Source organism: Dasypus novemcinctus, chromosome 16, assembly GCF_030445035.2.
Source record: "Dasypus novemcinctus isolate mDasNov1 chromosome 16, mDasNov1.1.hap2, whole genome shotgun sequence".
Taxonomy (NCBI): domain Eukaryota; kingdom Metazoa; phylum Chordata; class Mammalia; order Cingulata; family Dasypodidae; genus Dasypus; species Dasypus novemcinctus.
This window is the reverse complement of record NC_080688.1, coordinates 78,631,918-78,647,637: the sequence shown is the minus strand read 5'-3', so window position 1 is coordinate 78,647,637 and position 15,720 is coordinate 78,631,918. Positions and strand designations below refer to the sequence as shown.

Genomic DNA, 15,720 nt, shown 5'->3' with positions numbered 1-15,720 from the left:
ATTATTTACTTCTACCATTTTAGTCCCTAGTTTTCACATGTCTTTTTTTTTTTTTTTTAGATTTTTATTTATTTCTCTCCCCTCCCCCCGCCCCGGTTGTCTGTTCTCCGTGTCCATTTGCTGCATGTTCTTTTCGTTCACTTCTGTTGTTGTCAGCGGCACGGGAATCTGTTTCCTTTTGTTGCGTCATCTTGCTGTGTCAGCTCTCCGTGTGTGCAGCACCATTCTTGGGCAGGCTGCACTTTCTTTCCCACTGGGCGGCTCTCCTTATGGGCAGCACATTCCTTGTGCGTGAACCCCACGCGGGGACACCCCTGCGGGGCACGGCACTCCTTGCGCGCATCAGCACTGCGCATGGGCCAGCTCCACATGGGTCAGGAGGCCCGGGGTTTGAACTGTGGACTTCCCATGTGGTAGGCAGACGCCCTAACCACTGGGCCAAGTCTGCTTCCCCACATGTCTTATCATATTCTTGTCTGTCTTTTTACTCTTTTGGTTATCCTTTCTGCTATTTTTTTCTTCTATACTCTCCTCCAGACCTCTCTTTCCTGTCTTTTTATTACAGATTCTAAAGCTTCCTTTAATATTTCCAGCAAAGATAGATTCTTTTTTGCATGCTTTCTTAGTTTCTGTTTGTTTGTGAATATCTTAACTCACTTTCATATTTAAGGGACAATTTTGCTGGATAAAGAATTCTCAGTTGGCAGTTTTTCTCCTTCCCTACCCTAATTGTATCATACCACTGTCTTCTTGCCTCCATGGTTCCTGAAGAGAAATTTGCACTAAGTATTACTGGGTGTCCCTTATATGTGATGGATTGCGTCTCCCTTGCTGCTCTGACTTTATCTTTGACACTTGACATTCTGAGTAGTATGTGTCTTGGAGTGGGTCTATTTGGATTTAATCTGATTGGGGATTGGTACATTTCTTGAATGGGTAAGTTCATTTCTTTCAGGAGACTTGGGAAATTTTCTGCTACCATTTCCTCAAATACTCTTTCTGCCCCTTTTCCCTTCTGGAACTCCCATGACATGTATGTTTTTACATTTTGTATTGTCATTCAACTCTCTGAGCCCCTGCTCAATTTTTTCCATTCTTTTCTCTCTGTTCTTTTCTCCCTTCAATTTCAACTGCTTTGTCTTCTGTATCACTTATTCTTTCTCCAGTCATTTTGAGTCTGCTGTTATATGCCTTTTATGTGTTTTTTTTTGTCACCCATTGTGTCTTTCATTCCTATGAACTCTGTTACTTTTCTGTTCAGGATTCAAATTCTTCTTTGTGCTTGCTCAATGTCTTCTTGAGATCATTTATCTTTTTAGTCAATTGTTTTTCAACTCATTAATTTGATTTTGGAAATTTGTGCTCATCTCGCTAATTAGTTCTCTCAAATCTTGTGTCTCTTCTGGGTCTTTGATATATTCCTTTTCTTGGGCCATGTCTTCCATTTTCTTAGTATGGCTCATAATTTTTTGCTGATGTCTAAGCATCTGATTGGAATGTAGTTTACTCAGATGCTCAATTTCTTTCTCTTTTGTAGGGCTTTAGTGTCAGGAGGCTGTGTGTTACCACTGCTTTGATTCTTTGGTTGACCTGTATTGTTATGATTGTCCCTGCTAGTTGCTCAAAACTGGGCTCTGGACCCAGTAACAGGTTGCAGAGATGCTTCCTACGGCCTTGGGGAAGGAAGCTATAAAGGTTGGAAAAAGCCTCTCTTACTCATTTTTAATTTTCTCACATGTACTTCCTTGGTCTACCAGTAGATGTTGCTTTTTGGCAGCTCTCATTTTAATGCCTGGTGGGAGTATATTTATTGTAACACATACCAGATCTATTTGATAGAGCTTTCTGCCTGGAGGTCCAGAAATTTGTAATTCAAACTTCCTCCATACCTTGAACCTTCTCTTGTATCTCCCTCCCTTTTACCAGGTAGGAAATATATATCCACACCCCTCTGAGTCCTCAACAATTATTCCTGGTTAGTAGAGAAGGGTATGGTATTGCCAACTCCCAAGGCAAAAATGGTGTGGCCTCACTCAACCTGGAAGGGCTCCTGGGACACAGTAGACCAAATTTGTGAGTCAAAATCTAAGTCAGCCTTAGGCTGTGTCCCTCTCTCTCCCCTTTCCTGGGGTGCTGGATTTCTGGAGCTCCCTTTGTCTGTAGCCACAGGTCCAGAGACCTGATAATTCTAAAATGTCTTTACTTTGGGGGAGAGTGCTGGCAGCAGCTGCTGCTGGTTTCAACTCACAGTTCTGTCTCTATGATTCTCCTCCGTTGTCCCTTTCTCCTCTGGGAGGTGTCCAGCCTTTCCCTGTGTCCTTAGCCCTAGAAAATATTTTCCATGCTTTTTTGGCCTGACCTCTAGTTATTTTTCTGGAGGAGAAGAGAGTCCCATGTCTTTCTAGTCTGCCATCTTCCTGGAAAGGCCCACATCTTAATTAAAAATAATATCATCTAGAGATTCTATTTACAATGGGTTTCACACCCACAGGAATGTACATTAAGACTGAGAACATGTCTAACTTGGGGTACATAATTCAATCTACCACAATGACTGTTATAAAAAAAAACAAAAATAACAAGTTTTGGAGAGGATGTGGAAAATTGAAACTCTAGGACACTGTTGGTGGGAATGTTAAAAGGTGCATCCAGTATGGAAAGTTCTACAATGGTCCCTCAAAAAGTTAAAAATAGAATTACCATAAGGCTTCGCAATTCCACTCTGAGGTATATACTTAACGTGAGTCTGAGACACTGGTCCAGTAGTGTTTGTGGCAGCATTATTCATAAGTCAAAAGGTGGAAACAACTCAAGGGTACATCAACATATAAATGGCTAAACAAAATGTGGTACATACAATGGAAAATTATTTGGCCATAAGAAAGAATGAAGTTCTGAGACATGCTGTAAACATGATTGAACCTTAAAAACATTATGCTCAGTGAAATAAGCAAAGCACAAAAGCACATAGGACAGCTGTTGGAATAATGTCACTTATCTGAGAGGTCTAGAATTAGCAAATCCAAAGATAAAGAAAGTACATTAGCAGGTACCAGAGCCTGGGTGGGGGAGACAAGGCAGTCACTTATAAAGCCTGTTGTAACACAGCCAGGTTTGGGATACAAATATCCCCGTTCCTGATGCAAGGAAAACACATCTTCCTGGAATCTGGAAGAGTGAAATCTACTGTGCATAAAGTCAGCTCTCCTTTTCGCCCTACAGTAGGTGTTTCCAGAATTCTGTCATTAGTCTTCACTTCTTACTTTCTACATTCTCCCTACATGTGCTAGTTTCCACCATCATCTTTATTCTGTTGGTTTGGAAATCTTCATAACCAACCCACATCTCAATCCTGAGATCCAAGCCCCTATTTTGAACTAATTAATTGATACCTTAAATGCAAATTAAACTTAGTATCATTCATTCTTGCCTCTCAAACCACCTCTTCTTTCTATAATCCATAGTAGTACCAGTATCTTCCCAAGCAATCAAGCCAAAAGCCAGGGAACCATTCTCTTCCTTCCTCCTTGCTGTCCCCATACCTTCCAGGCAACCAGTCAAGTCCTGTGAATATTTTCATCCTAATGTTTCTTATTTTTCTCTCTCCCCCTTAATCCCCTTTATCAGCGATACAATGGTATCTAATATCTGGCTTATTACTTAACAAAAACATTAAAGAGCTTCTCAATTTGGAGCATACACAAATGTACACAATAGAAAAAATTTCTAAGTAAAATGATCTATCCTATCAGCATCAAACTCAGTGAAAAATTATTTCCTTCAAATTAAGTTTTTTAGAAATGTAAGAGACTCACCTAAATGGTATAAACAAATATGGTAAAGTAACTACTTTTTTCTAAGTCATTTTCACTTTTGAACCAAGTATGAGCCTATTGTATTATATTGTAAATGAAAAGAATTAATTTCATTTCAAAATATAAACATCCATTAAAATGGTCTTCTGGGGAATGGATGTAGCTTAGTGGTTTGAGGGCCTGCTTCCCATGTATGATGTCCCAGGTACAATCCTCAGTACAGCCTTGAAAAAAATAGTCTTCATGTATGGTTAAGTACTTTGAAAATAAATGGAAGAGTTTGTTGATGTGGGAGGGGTGGCATGGGTGGGGTGGGGATTATATGGGGACCTTATGTTTTTTTAATGCAATATTTAAAAGAAAATAAAGAAAAAAATGAAAAATAAAAATAAAAATAAAAAAAGAAAAGAAATGGAAATTTGAATATTATTTCATAAATAAAGAACATATTTAACATTATCTGACTATTGCAATAAGTGGAGAATTAAGCAAGACAAGCCTGCAAAATAACATACTGAAATGTAATTAAAACTCTGGCTTATAACTTTAACAAAAAGTTGCATTAACAATTTTACAAATACTTGAGTTTTCAGTTAAAGGTCCAGGTCTTTAAAGTTCTTAATGTATGCAGTACTGTACATAGAATGACAAGAAATGTTGCAATCTCTAATTCTACTTCTATAGGACAAATTCCAATTGCATAGAGAATTGGCTGCTAGTCTTCATAAGTATATGCTGTGATCTTCTAATTAAAGACCACCTGAAAAGTAATTACCCTCAAATTGCCCCATGAAACATGCACCCAAAGAAAATGAACTTGGGGAGGAGAGGAAGCTCAAGTGCTTGAGTGCCTGCTTCCCGTATACAAGGTCCTGGGTTCAATCCCCAGTTCCTCCTAAAAAAGTAAAGAAAGAAAGAAACATGAACTTTATGACACTAGTTAAATACACAAATATACAAAATTTAAATAGAGTTCATTATAGAAAATCATTCATTAAAAACAAAATTGAATATTTTCACTTAATATATTTGATTTTTAAATTGCAGTGCTTTCTGCTTTTCTGTGTGTCTTTTTTTTTAAACCTTGAACTGTTCAAGTATCTGTACTGCATTTATAAACATGCTCTCTGCTTTTAAGAGATCAGTGTTGAGATAATCCACAGGCAACTTTCCTTACAATAATAAACAATGGCAATATTAGTATAAACACAGCTCAGGCTATTCATATAAAACAGAAGAAGTTCACAAAGGGAGCAATAAAGATGACATATGAAACAATACTAGAATTATTAAGAAAAAAATCTTTTTTAAAACCATAACTGAAAGATGGTCTATGAGTTTTCTCACAGAATAGATGTAGTACAATCAATAAACCAAAAGAAATGAATTGAGTTCAATAAGACCCAACATTTATTGAAAGATTACTGTGTGCAAGGCAGTGAACTAAGCAGTTTACACATATTGCCTCATTAATTCTCACAACAACCTCATGAAGTAAGACTGTTATTATTCCCATGTAAAATGACAAAACTGACACACAGAAAGATTAAGTAATTTTTCAGAGGCTATAATGATAGTAAACAGTGGAAGTAGGCTACAAATACAGGTAGACTGAATCCAGAACACAAAGTTTTAATGACTACATTATAATTTTTTATTATTTTTATTGTCAAAAATAAAATATAAATTTTCTAGTGAATAGTATTTAAAATAGGCAGGAAAGGATACAAGCAAGAGTTCCCTTCTTATTTAGAAATATACTGAATACATTTTAAAAAGCACTTTGAACAAATGAAAGATCATAATATGCTAGATATCCTGTTCTGGGGGAAAAAGGTAACTATGATGCTAACACAATTGTTTCCAGAGATAATAGGATCACCATGATGCAGGCAGGTAGAAATTTGCCTTATTTGGCCAAATGCACATTGTTACGACAGTTTTAATTTTTTCCTTTAAATTACTGACTCCTTACAAAAGACCTTTCCTCAACCAGATTTCAAGTCTCTTTATTCAGGTATCATGTCTTGAAGCACTTGAGATACTCTCCCATTTCCATCATTTATCTCCTCTGTGCATCTCAGTTTCTTCTTCTGAAAATGGAAATCACAGGGTTGTTGTAAACATTAAATGATCTTCCCACACTGATCAAGATGGCAGAGATGCTGCTTCAGCATTCCATCCCCCACAGAAGCTTTCAACAACCATCAAGAACTGGTAGAAATACCATTCCTAGAGCTCCAGAAAATAGTTAAATAAGGACAGCAGTAACAGGGCGAGTACTACTTAAGCAGTAGGATTTTGTGGTGCCTTGGCTGGCCCCTCCCCAATATCTTACCATTCAGTGCAGCCCATGTTTCCAGTGTGGACCCCTGGTCCCAGTTACAGAGGGAACAGAGTATCCTTTGTGTGCATAAGGGGAGTACATATATTTAGCCCAATCTGTCTGTTGGTGGTTTGAGGAACTTGCCATCCCAGAACTTGCCCTGTTGTAGAAGGCAGCTCACAGTGCTCTCCTGGAGAATGCTGTGGGAGAGCAGTCAAGTAGTACTTCCTGGGACATAGGACTACTGACTGTATGCCATACAGTGCAGTGCCTAGGATTATGAGGCAATTATTTCCTAGAGAAGAAGAAACATTTGTATCCATGTAAATGGAGAAATTCGTAGGGCCACATGTAATTGCCCAAGACAAGACACATGGGTAGAAAAGAACAGGGAATAAAAAAAATAGGGAAGTGATTATAGCACAATGGTTGTGTGCCTGCTTCCCATGTAAAAGGTCCTGGGTTTAATCCCTGGTACCTCATAAAAAAAAAAAAAATGAACAGAGAGTCCCCTATATTTTGGCCTGGAGCTAGTCTCTTAACTTACTGTATGGATAAGTAAAAAGAAAGCCATTGTATAGGCCAATTTGGAAAGACTGGGAAATTGGTTTCTTTTTCTTCTTTTTAGTTTTGTTATGTCCTGGAAAGGTTGGTCATAATACTAGCTGAATACAATCTTAAGGAATAGACACCTCAGAGTCTAAATTCCAGTCATAATACTCTTAAAAAATCAAAATATCCAGGTGTAATGGCTAGGCTAATGTGTCAACTTGGCCAGGTAATTGTGCCCATTTGTTTGGTCAAGCAAGTACTGGGCTAATTTAATACAAGGACATTGCCGGGCTTTAGTCATCAATGAGTTTACTGCATAAATGGTTGATTACATCTAGGACCAACCAGGAAGGCTGCTGTCAGCAATGAGCGATGGTTTATCTAATCAGTTGAATAACACCTTAAAAGGGAAGTGATTTCAACATTGAGAGAGAATTTTCAGCTCATCTTTGGACAGCCAACATCTGCTGGAAATGTGTCAGGGACCTTCATTGGACTTTCTCTGTAGTCCCTGGTTTGCAGCCTGCCTGTGGATCCTGACTTGTGTATCCCCACAGTCACATGAGAGATTCTTATAAAATCTCATACTATTTACAGATATTTCTTGTTTATTCTTCCCTAGAGAACCTGACTAATACACCAGGTTTGAACAAAAATTACAAAACATACAAAGAAACAGGAAGCAATAGCCCAGGCAAAGGAGAAGACTGAAACATTAGAAACCATCAGTGAGGAAAATTATACCCAGGATATTCCAGAAAAAGACTTTTACAAAATGATCCAAAATATGCTCAAAGAACTAAAGGAAATCAGGAAAACAATAGATGAACAAGAGAATTCCAATAAAAAGATGTAAATTATCAAAAGTCCCCCCAAAAAGCTAAGACTACTGTAACAGAAATTAAAAATTCCTTAGAGATGTTCAACAGAAGATTGGCACTGGCAGAAAAAAGAATCAGTTAATTTGAAGATAAGACAATTAAAATCATTCAGTCTGAGGAGTAGAAAGAAGAATGAAGAAAAGTGAACAGAGCATGAGGAACCTATGGGGCACCATCAAAGTTACCAATATATGCATTGTTGAAATCCCAGAAAAACAGAAAGGAGCAAAGAGAATATACTAAGAAATAATGAATAAAAACCTCCCAAATTTATAAAAAGACATGAATATACATATCCAAAAAGCTCAATGAACTCCGAACAGGATAAACCCAAATAGACTCACACCATGGCATATTATAATCAAACTGTCAATGTGGAAGATAAAGAAAGAATTCTGAAAGGCACAAGAGAGAAGCAATGAATCATGTACAAGGGAGTCTCAATAAGATTAAGCGTCAATTTCTCATCAAAAACTGTGGTGGCAAGAAGGCATTTGGATAACATTTAAAGTGCTGAAAGCAAAAACTAATCAACTAAGAATTCTATATCTGGCAAAACCATCTTTCAAAAATGAGGGACAGTACTCAGGACCTCCGACACTCATGCACACCCACTTGTGCCTGATGCCCACAGGTCCAGCTGAGGGGGCCACTGCTTTCTCCTTCCCTCTCCAGCCTGGGGAGGCTGTGGACCAGCTGTGGGGAGGCTGAGTACCTGGGGCTGGTTGCTGCTGCTCACCCTGGGCCCCCTGCCCAGCAGTGCCAGTGCTGACCTCCGCCAACTATGAGCACAAGTCCCAAGTTTCTCAGGACTAAACCATCCCTACCCAGATGACCTTAAACTTAAGGGACCAGGGTCTGAGATCACCAAGAGTTATCCTGCAGAGCTACCCATTCCATTATTCATTTAGTCAACACATGTATGGGATTCCTGCAGAGCACAGTGCTAAGTCAAACAGTTCAAGTCAGGAGTGACTATTCAGAAAGAAGATGCCCTTGTCTAGAAGACAGAAGGGAGAACCTGAGTGGAGGATGAAAGAGGGAAGAAATCTACAGAAGATGGGAGGATGGATTGGCATCCCAAGGCATGGAGGAAGAGAGAAGTTGGCACATGCACTGAAGGCTGGCAGGTTTGAAATGGCTTTGGTGCCAGCTGGAACCTGACTCAGGTGAAGATTGCTACTATAGAAGAAAAACCAATGAAGATTTTTTCCTCCTTGCATCATGGTTCAGTTTGGAGGACAGAAGAATCCACCATGTGCTACACAGTTTATAGCCACTGTGGTCTCACAACCAGCTGCACTGGGTGTTCAGCAGCCATCACTCCTTGGGGAATCTTCTACTATTTACACACAGCAAACTGCATTGGCAGCAGCAGGCCTTACCACACAAACCCCAGCAAACTATCAATTAACTCAGACTGCAGCACAGCAGCAACAAGGTGCAGCTGCAGCTGCAGCAGCAGCATTGCAACAGCAATATTAACAACCTCAGCAGATCTTGTATAGTGTGCAACAGTTATAGCAACCCCAGCAGACCCTTTTTTTTAACACAGCCAGCTGTTACACTGCCTACAAGTCTTAGCCTGTTTACTTCTCAGTCAGCAGCACAGATAACTGTATCATATCCAACACCAAGGTCAAGTCAGCAACAAAACCAACCTCAGAAGCAGCGTGTATTCACAGTGGTGACTACAAAGCTACACGATACCTTTGGGTTTGTGGATTAGGATGTATTCTTTCAGTTTAGTACTGCCACAGGGAAAACTTTCCAAGTGGGTGGCAGAACACTGGTTGAAGCGACTTATAATCCTAATATACCTTTTATTTTTATTTTTTTAAAGATTTATTTATTTCTCTCCCCTTCCCACCTCCCCGCCCTGGTTGTCTGTTCTCTGTGTCTATTTGCTGCGTCTTCTTTGTCTGCTTCTGTTGTTGTCAGCGGCATGGGAATCTGTGTTTCTTTTTGTTGCATCATCTTGTTGGGTTAGCTCTCCATGTGTGTGGCACCATTCCTGGGCAGGCTGCACTTTCTTTCACACTAGGTGGCTCTCCTTATGGGGCCCGCTCCTTGCGTGTGGAGCTCCCCTATGTGGGGACACTGCTACGTGGCAGAGCACTACTTGCGCGCAGCAGCATAGCGCATGGGCCAGCTCCACACGGGTCAAGGAGGCCCGGGGTTTGAACCACAGACCTCCCATGTGGTAGACGGACGCCCTAACCACTGGGCCAAGTCCGCTTCCCTAATATGACTCTTAAATGGAATGCGCAAAGAATTCAAAAGCTATCAAATCAGAATCAGTCCCAAATCCAACCTTTACCAATGACTCCTCCTGCCGTACCTTCAGCCAATTGAACCGCAGACTACATTTGGTGTTCAGGCTCGACCCCAGCCCCAGTCTCTGCTGCAAGCACGGATTTCAGCAGCTTCTATTGGAGACACGGTCACAGCCTTTATTACACAACTATTGGAGACACAGCCACAACCTTTATTACAGCAACCAGAGAAGAAAGCTGGTTTATTGTAGCCCCCGGTCCACGTAGTTTCACAGCTACAACCAGCATGAAGGTTGGATCCACCACCCTTATTTTCAGGAAGGAATGACAGAGGAGATCATGTACTTAACAGAAAAGATGACCAAAATCATGAACGAGAGAGAAAGATGTAGATCCTGAAAAAGATCACCTCAAAGAAAATGTTCCTGGGAGAGATCTCCCTGAAGAAAGAAAGGATGAATACTTCAGAGAGTTTGACGTGTTTCACTTTACACAGTTCAATTTTCAAAGTTTTCTTTAGGTTTTCCTAGTTGTGACGTGATGGAACTAAGGTGCCATTATCAGAATTTATGACTAGTGACATTGTTGATGCTCAGTTCACATGAATGGATGCTTTTCCTTTGTCAAGATCATTACAGCTGGGAAATTTCTGCAATTTCTATGTAATGCACAGAGAAGAAGAGACCTTGGAGAAAAATATAGCTATTCTTGATCCTCCAGATGTTGATCACTTATACAGGGCAAAGTAATGCTGATGGCTAGCCCTAGTGTGGAGGATTTGTACCATAAGTCATTGCCCTTGCTGAAGACCCACGAGAACTTCGAGGTGGATTTCAACATGCTGCTAGACCTGTTACGTTTTGGTGGGCATGAAAGGCAAGGATAGAGCCATGGCCTTTGGAGGCCACTGGTCTTCTTTGTTGGATGGACCCCTCTCTGTTGATTAAGACTGCTATTTGTTGTTGTACACTCTGACAGGCATTGATCTAAGTGAATGACCACAAGGATACCATTTTGCAGCGATTCAGTACCATCAATCTGAGGCAATCCACAAGGTGCATACAGTTCCAGCTCATGTGGAGACTGGTTTTATTTTTCCAGGATGTTTGGCATTGCCTTTCCACCCACACAGAGTGGGAAACCCTCTCCTGAGGATACGAGCAGCAGCTGGTAGAAAACTTCAGGGTGAATGCAAGGAGGCTGATGGTGAGAACAGGGCAAAGAAGAGAAAGATGATGGTAAAGCTAAAGAAATTTCCACACTTACCTATTGGTCTAAAGTTGATTCAAAGACAATGATGGTAAATGATCTCCAAAAAGATCTAGAAAGTCGAGCTTTTAGTTCAAAAGGATTAAAATCCCAGTTAATAGCTCGATTGACAAAACAGCTTAAAGTAGAAGAACAAAATGATTTAGAGAAATCTGAAAAATTGAGGAAGACAAGAATGCTAGAAAATCTGAAGTTAATAAAGAGGAAGAAAAAAGAAAACATCAAGGGGAAATGGAAAAAAGATATATTTTGCCTGATGAACCAGCCACCATTGTACATGCAAATTGGGCTGTACAAAAAGTGACAAGTTGTTTTTTTTTTTTATGTATGTATCTTCAAAGAAATACAATTTACAAAAATGAGGGTGGGGGGGTGGGGAGTGGGTTATATGGGAACCTCTTATGGTTTTTAATGTAATGTTCTGTGTGATCTACTAACTTTAATAAAAAAAAAAAAGGAGGGAAGCGGATTTGGCTCACCTGATAGAGCATCCGCCTACCACATGGGAGGTCCAGGGTTCAAACCCGGGGCCTCCTGACCCGTGTGGAACTGGCCCATGTGCAGTGCTGATGTGCCCAAGGGGTGCTGTGCTATGCAGAAGTGTCCCCCACATAGGGTAGCCCCACACACAAGGAGTGCACCCTGGAAGGAGAGCCGCTCCACACGAAAGAAGTGCAGCCTGTCCAGGCATGGCACCATATGCATGGAGAGCTGATGCAGCAAGATGACGCAACAAAAAAGAGATGCAGTTTCCCAGTGCCGCTGACAAAAATGCAAATAGAAACAGAAGAATGCACAGTGAAGGGACACAGAGAGCAGACAGCTAGTGAGGGTGGGGGAAAGGGGAGAGAAATAAACAAATAAATAAATAAAGAGTAAAGCAAATTATCACTAAAAAAAGAGTAAAATAAACTATCACTAAAAAAATAAATAAAATATCAACAGATACTGCAAGGAAAGGCATTCTAAAGATAAGGAAAAAAAAAAAGACTCAGATGACCACAATTAACAGGGATCTGTTGATGGCTTTTGTTTATCTTGGTCAAAGCCATTGTGGTTACCTGCTTTAACAGGATTTGGAAGGAATACTTTATACTCTTGGCCTACATCTTTCTTGGGCTCAGGTAAATAAGCTTCTTTTTTTTAATTTTTATTTTTTTATTTCTCTCCCCTTCTCCCCTCCCTGCATTGTCTGCTCTCTGTGTTCATTCACTGTGTGTTCTTCTGTGTCTGCGTGTATTCTTGTCAGCAGCACTGGGAATCTGTGTCTCTTTCTGTTGCATCATCTTGCTGCGTCAGCTCTCCATGTGTGCGGCACCACTCCTGGGCAGGCTGTGCTTTTTTTGCTTGGGGCAGCTCTCCTTACGGGGTGTACTCCTTGTGCATGGGGCTCCTCTATGCGGGGGACACCCCTGCGTGGCACAGCACTCCTTGTGTGTAGCAGCACTGCACATGGGCCAGCTAACCACACACGTCAGGAGGCCCGGGGTTTGAACCCTAGACCTCCCATGTGGTAGGTAGATGCTCTATCAGTTGAGCCAAATCTGCTTCCCAAGAAGCTTCTTAATAAAGTAATACTCCATGAATCTCACTTCTACCAGAAATTAAGAGACACCTCAAAAGATGACAAAAACCATGAAGAATCTGAAGCATTGCAGGAAGATGTGCTAGGAAACCAGTTGATACTCTCAACACCAGCAGTAAAACAAGAATCGAATGATGTGGAAGAAAATGTTGGCCTCATCATGTACAATTGTGCAATGGTAGATGTAGGACAAGAGTGAGAAAAGTAAGAGCTGAAGTACAACTGAGGCTGCAATTATTAGAAGAAAAAAAAAACAGATGATGTTGAAAAAACATATTGAATTTGGAGAATTCTAACAAAAGTTTCTCCGGTGAAATCAGAGAAGTTAAAAAAGGCCTGAATCAATTACAAGAAAACTTAAAGATTTCAGAAAACATGAATTTGCAAATTGAAAACCAACTGAATAAAGCAATCAGAAGTTTATCCACAGTAATAAGTGAAATCAGCAATGTTCTCAAGAAGGATAATATGAAGAATAAAGACAAAGATCAGAAATCCAAAGAAAATGGTGCAAGTGTATGATAAAAATACATGGAATGATGATAAGGGATGGTGTTAAACAATGTAACATAAAATCATTATACAAGAATGTTTGAGAGTGATGCATGTTTGATTTTAGTAGTATAAATATAAATATCTGTGAGTTTAAAAAAATGAGGGAAAGATTAAGGCTTTCCCAATTAAACAAAAGCTGAAGAACTTTGTCATGATTAGACCAGCTCTACAGAAGATGCTGAGGAGAGTTCTGCAGGTTGAAAGGAAAGTATAATAGACAACAGATCTAAGCTGAATGAAGAAATAAATATCTTTAGTGAGGGTAAAAAATTGGAAAACATAAATTCAAGTACTACTGTATTTTTCATTTGTAACCCCAATTTTTACTTCCCACAGGATCTAAAAGGCATATGCCTAAACATAATGAAAAATGAGTGGCTTTTGACCCACAATACATAAACATGTATTTGTGACAAAAACTACAAAAAAGTGAGATGAAAGGAACATAGTTGCTGTATATTATTGAAGTTAAGCAGGGACCAAAGTAAACAAGATTGTTATAGATTATTTAGGATGTTACATTTAAGCACCGTGCTAACTACAAAGAAAATATCAGAGACTATACAAGTTCACAGAGACAGAAATAAGAAAATACAAGATACCAGGGGTGGGGGTTAGGGGGATCAGGGGAACTAGGCAAAGAGTTTCTGTTTAGGGTGATTGGAAAGTTTTAGTAATGGGTGGTGGTAAGTGTACCACACTATTGTGAATGTGATTAATCCCATTGAATGGTATGCTTGGAGTGGTTGAGATGGGAAAGTTTATGTGTATATATATTCCCACCAAAAAAAAAAAGGAAGGAAGAAAGAGCAACTAAAGAGACGTTGACAGGGAAGCAGATGTGGCTCAAGTGATAGAGCCACTGAATGGGAGGACCAGGGTTTGATCCGTGGGGCATCCTGGTGAAAAAGAAGAGAAAGCATGTCTGTGTGGTAAGCCAGTGCCTGTGCAAGTGCCTGCATGGTGAGCAAATGCCCACATGGTGATCTAGTGCCTGCATGAGTGCCCACGCAAGTGTCTGAGTGGTGAGCCAGTACCCCGCGCAAGTGAGTCATGCAGCAAGATGATGATGCGTCAGAAGAGAGACAAGGGAAGAGTCAAAGTAAAGCACAGCAGAGACCAGGAACTGAGGTGGCACAATTGACAGAGAACCTCTCTCCCCATCAGGAGTTTCCAGTGAATCCTAGAGGAGAGAAAATGAGAAGACAACACAGAGAGCAAAAACAGCAGTGTGGGAGGAGGGGCAGGAGGGGATATAAATAAATAAATATTTTTAAAAAAGAGAGACAGTGACAATTAAGTGCGATATATAATATACAATCACAGATGGGCTCTAATGAGGGAAGAGAAAAAACACAAAGGGACATTTTAGGACACATGAAATAAGTAGAATACAGACTGCAAGCTTTGTACTCATGTTAAATTTCTTGAACTGGATAACTGTACTTAAGTTGGCTACATAAGTGAATACCTCTACCTCATAGTCCACTTACTCAAAAGAGTTGTTCATGCTTCTCCATTTCCTCATTTCTCACCATTTCCCAGCCCACTGTAACTTGCTTTAACTTGGAGAAGGCAAGATACTCTCACAATGCCATGCTATCTCCATGCCCTCTTCCAAATAGTGAAGATATGCTAAATAGCATATCTTGGGAGCAGGCATAGCTCAAGTGGTTGAGCACCTACTTCCATTTCTGAGGTCCTGAGTTTGATACATGGTACCTCCTAAAAACCGAACAAACAAATGGAAAAAACCAATACTCCTTTCAGTTCTCACTGGGGAGCAGATGTAACTCAGTGATTGAGGGCCTGCTTCCCATGTACAAGGTCCTGGGTTCAATCCCTGGTACCTCCAATAACTAACTAACTAAATAAATAAATAAATAGCATATCTTTCCAACAATGACGATTTTGTGCTTCATATTTACAGATAATATTACTAGCCTAACTTTATTAGGTGACCACACATTTTCTGTAATTTTCCTGTAATAAATGATCTTTAGCTCAGCAATCTAAACTTTGGTCACTTACTTTCCATTGCACTTTCAAGGCAAGGTTGGAATTAACTGTATAAATGTGCTAATAAAAAAACAATAGTAAATGACATGCTACAGAGATTGTATTAGATCTGTGCTTTAAAGTAACTAAGCAAGGCAATCATGACGAGAAATCACGGAAATATAAGAGGCATGCAAATTTCAATCTACATAAAAATTCTTTGATTATCCAAGATTATTTGAAGGCAGTTTTCCTTTAAGAAGCCAATAATGTTTAAATGTATGTCCCTGGTTCTATTGTAACTGCAGATTCTCATAAAAATATCTTTAAAATAAAATTAATATTTATATATTGCATTCTCAAGTTTGGGACTTTGCATCATTTCTCGTCAGCTACCAAAAATTCACATTAGTCACCCAATAAGGAAAAGTAGCCTTATTCCCTTTCCTTACCATTTATGATA

At 39.7% G+C, this 15,720-nt stretch overlaps 1 pseudogene; it reads left to right on the top strand.

The window, feature by feature from the left end:
- The first annotated feature begins 8,798 nt into the window (after positions 1-8,798).
- Positions 8,799-13,226, top strand: LOC101414837 (cell division cycle and apoptosis regulator protein 1-like; annotated as a pseudogene).
- The last annotated feature ends 2,494 nt before the right edge of the window (positions 13,227-15,720 follow it).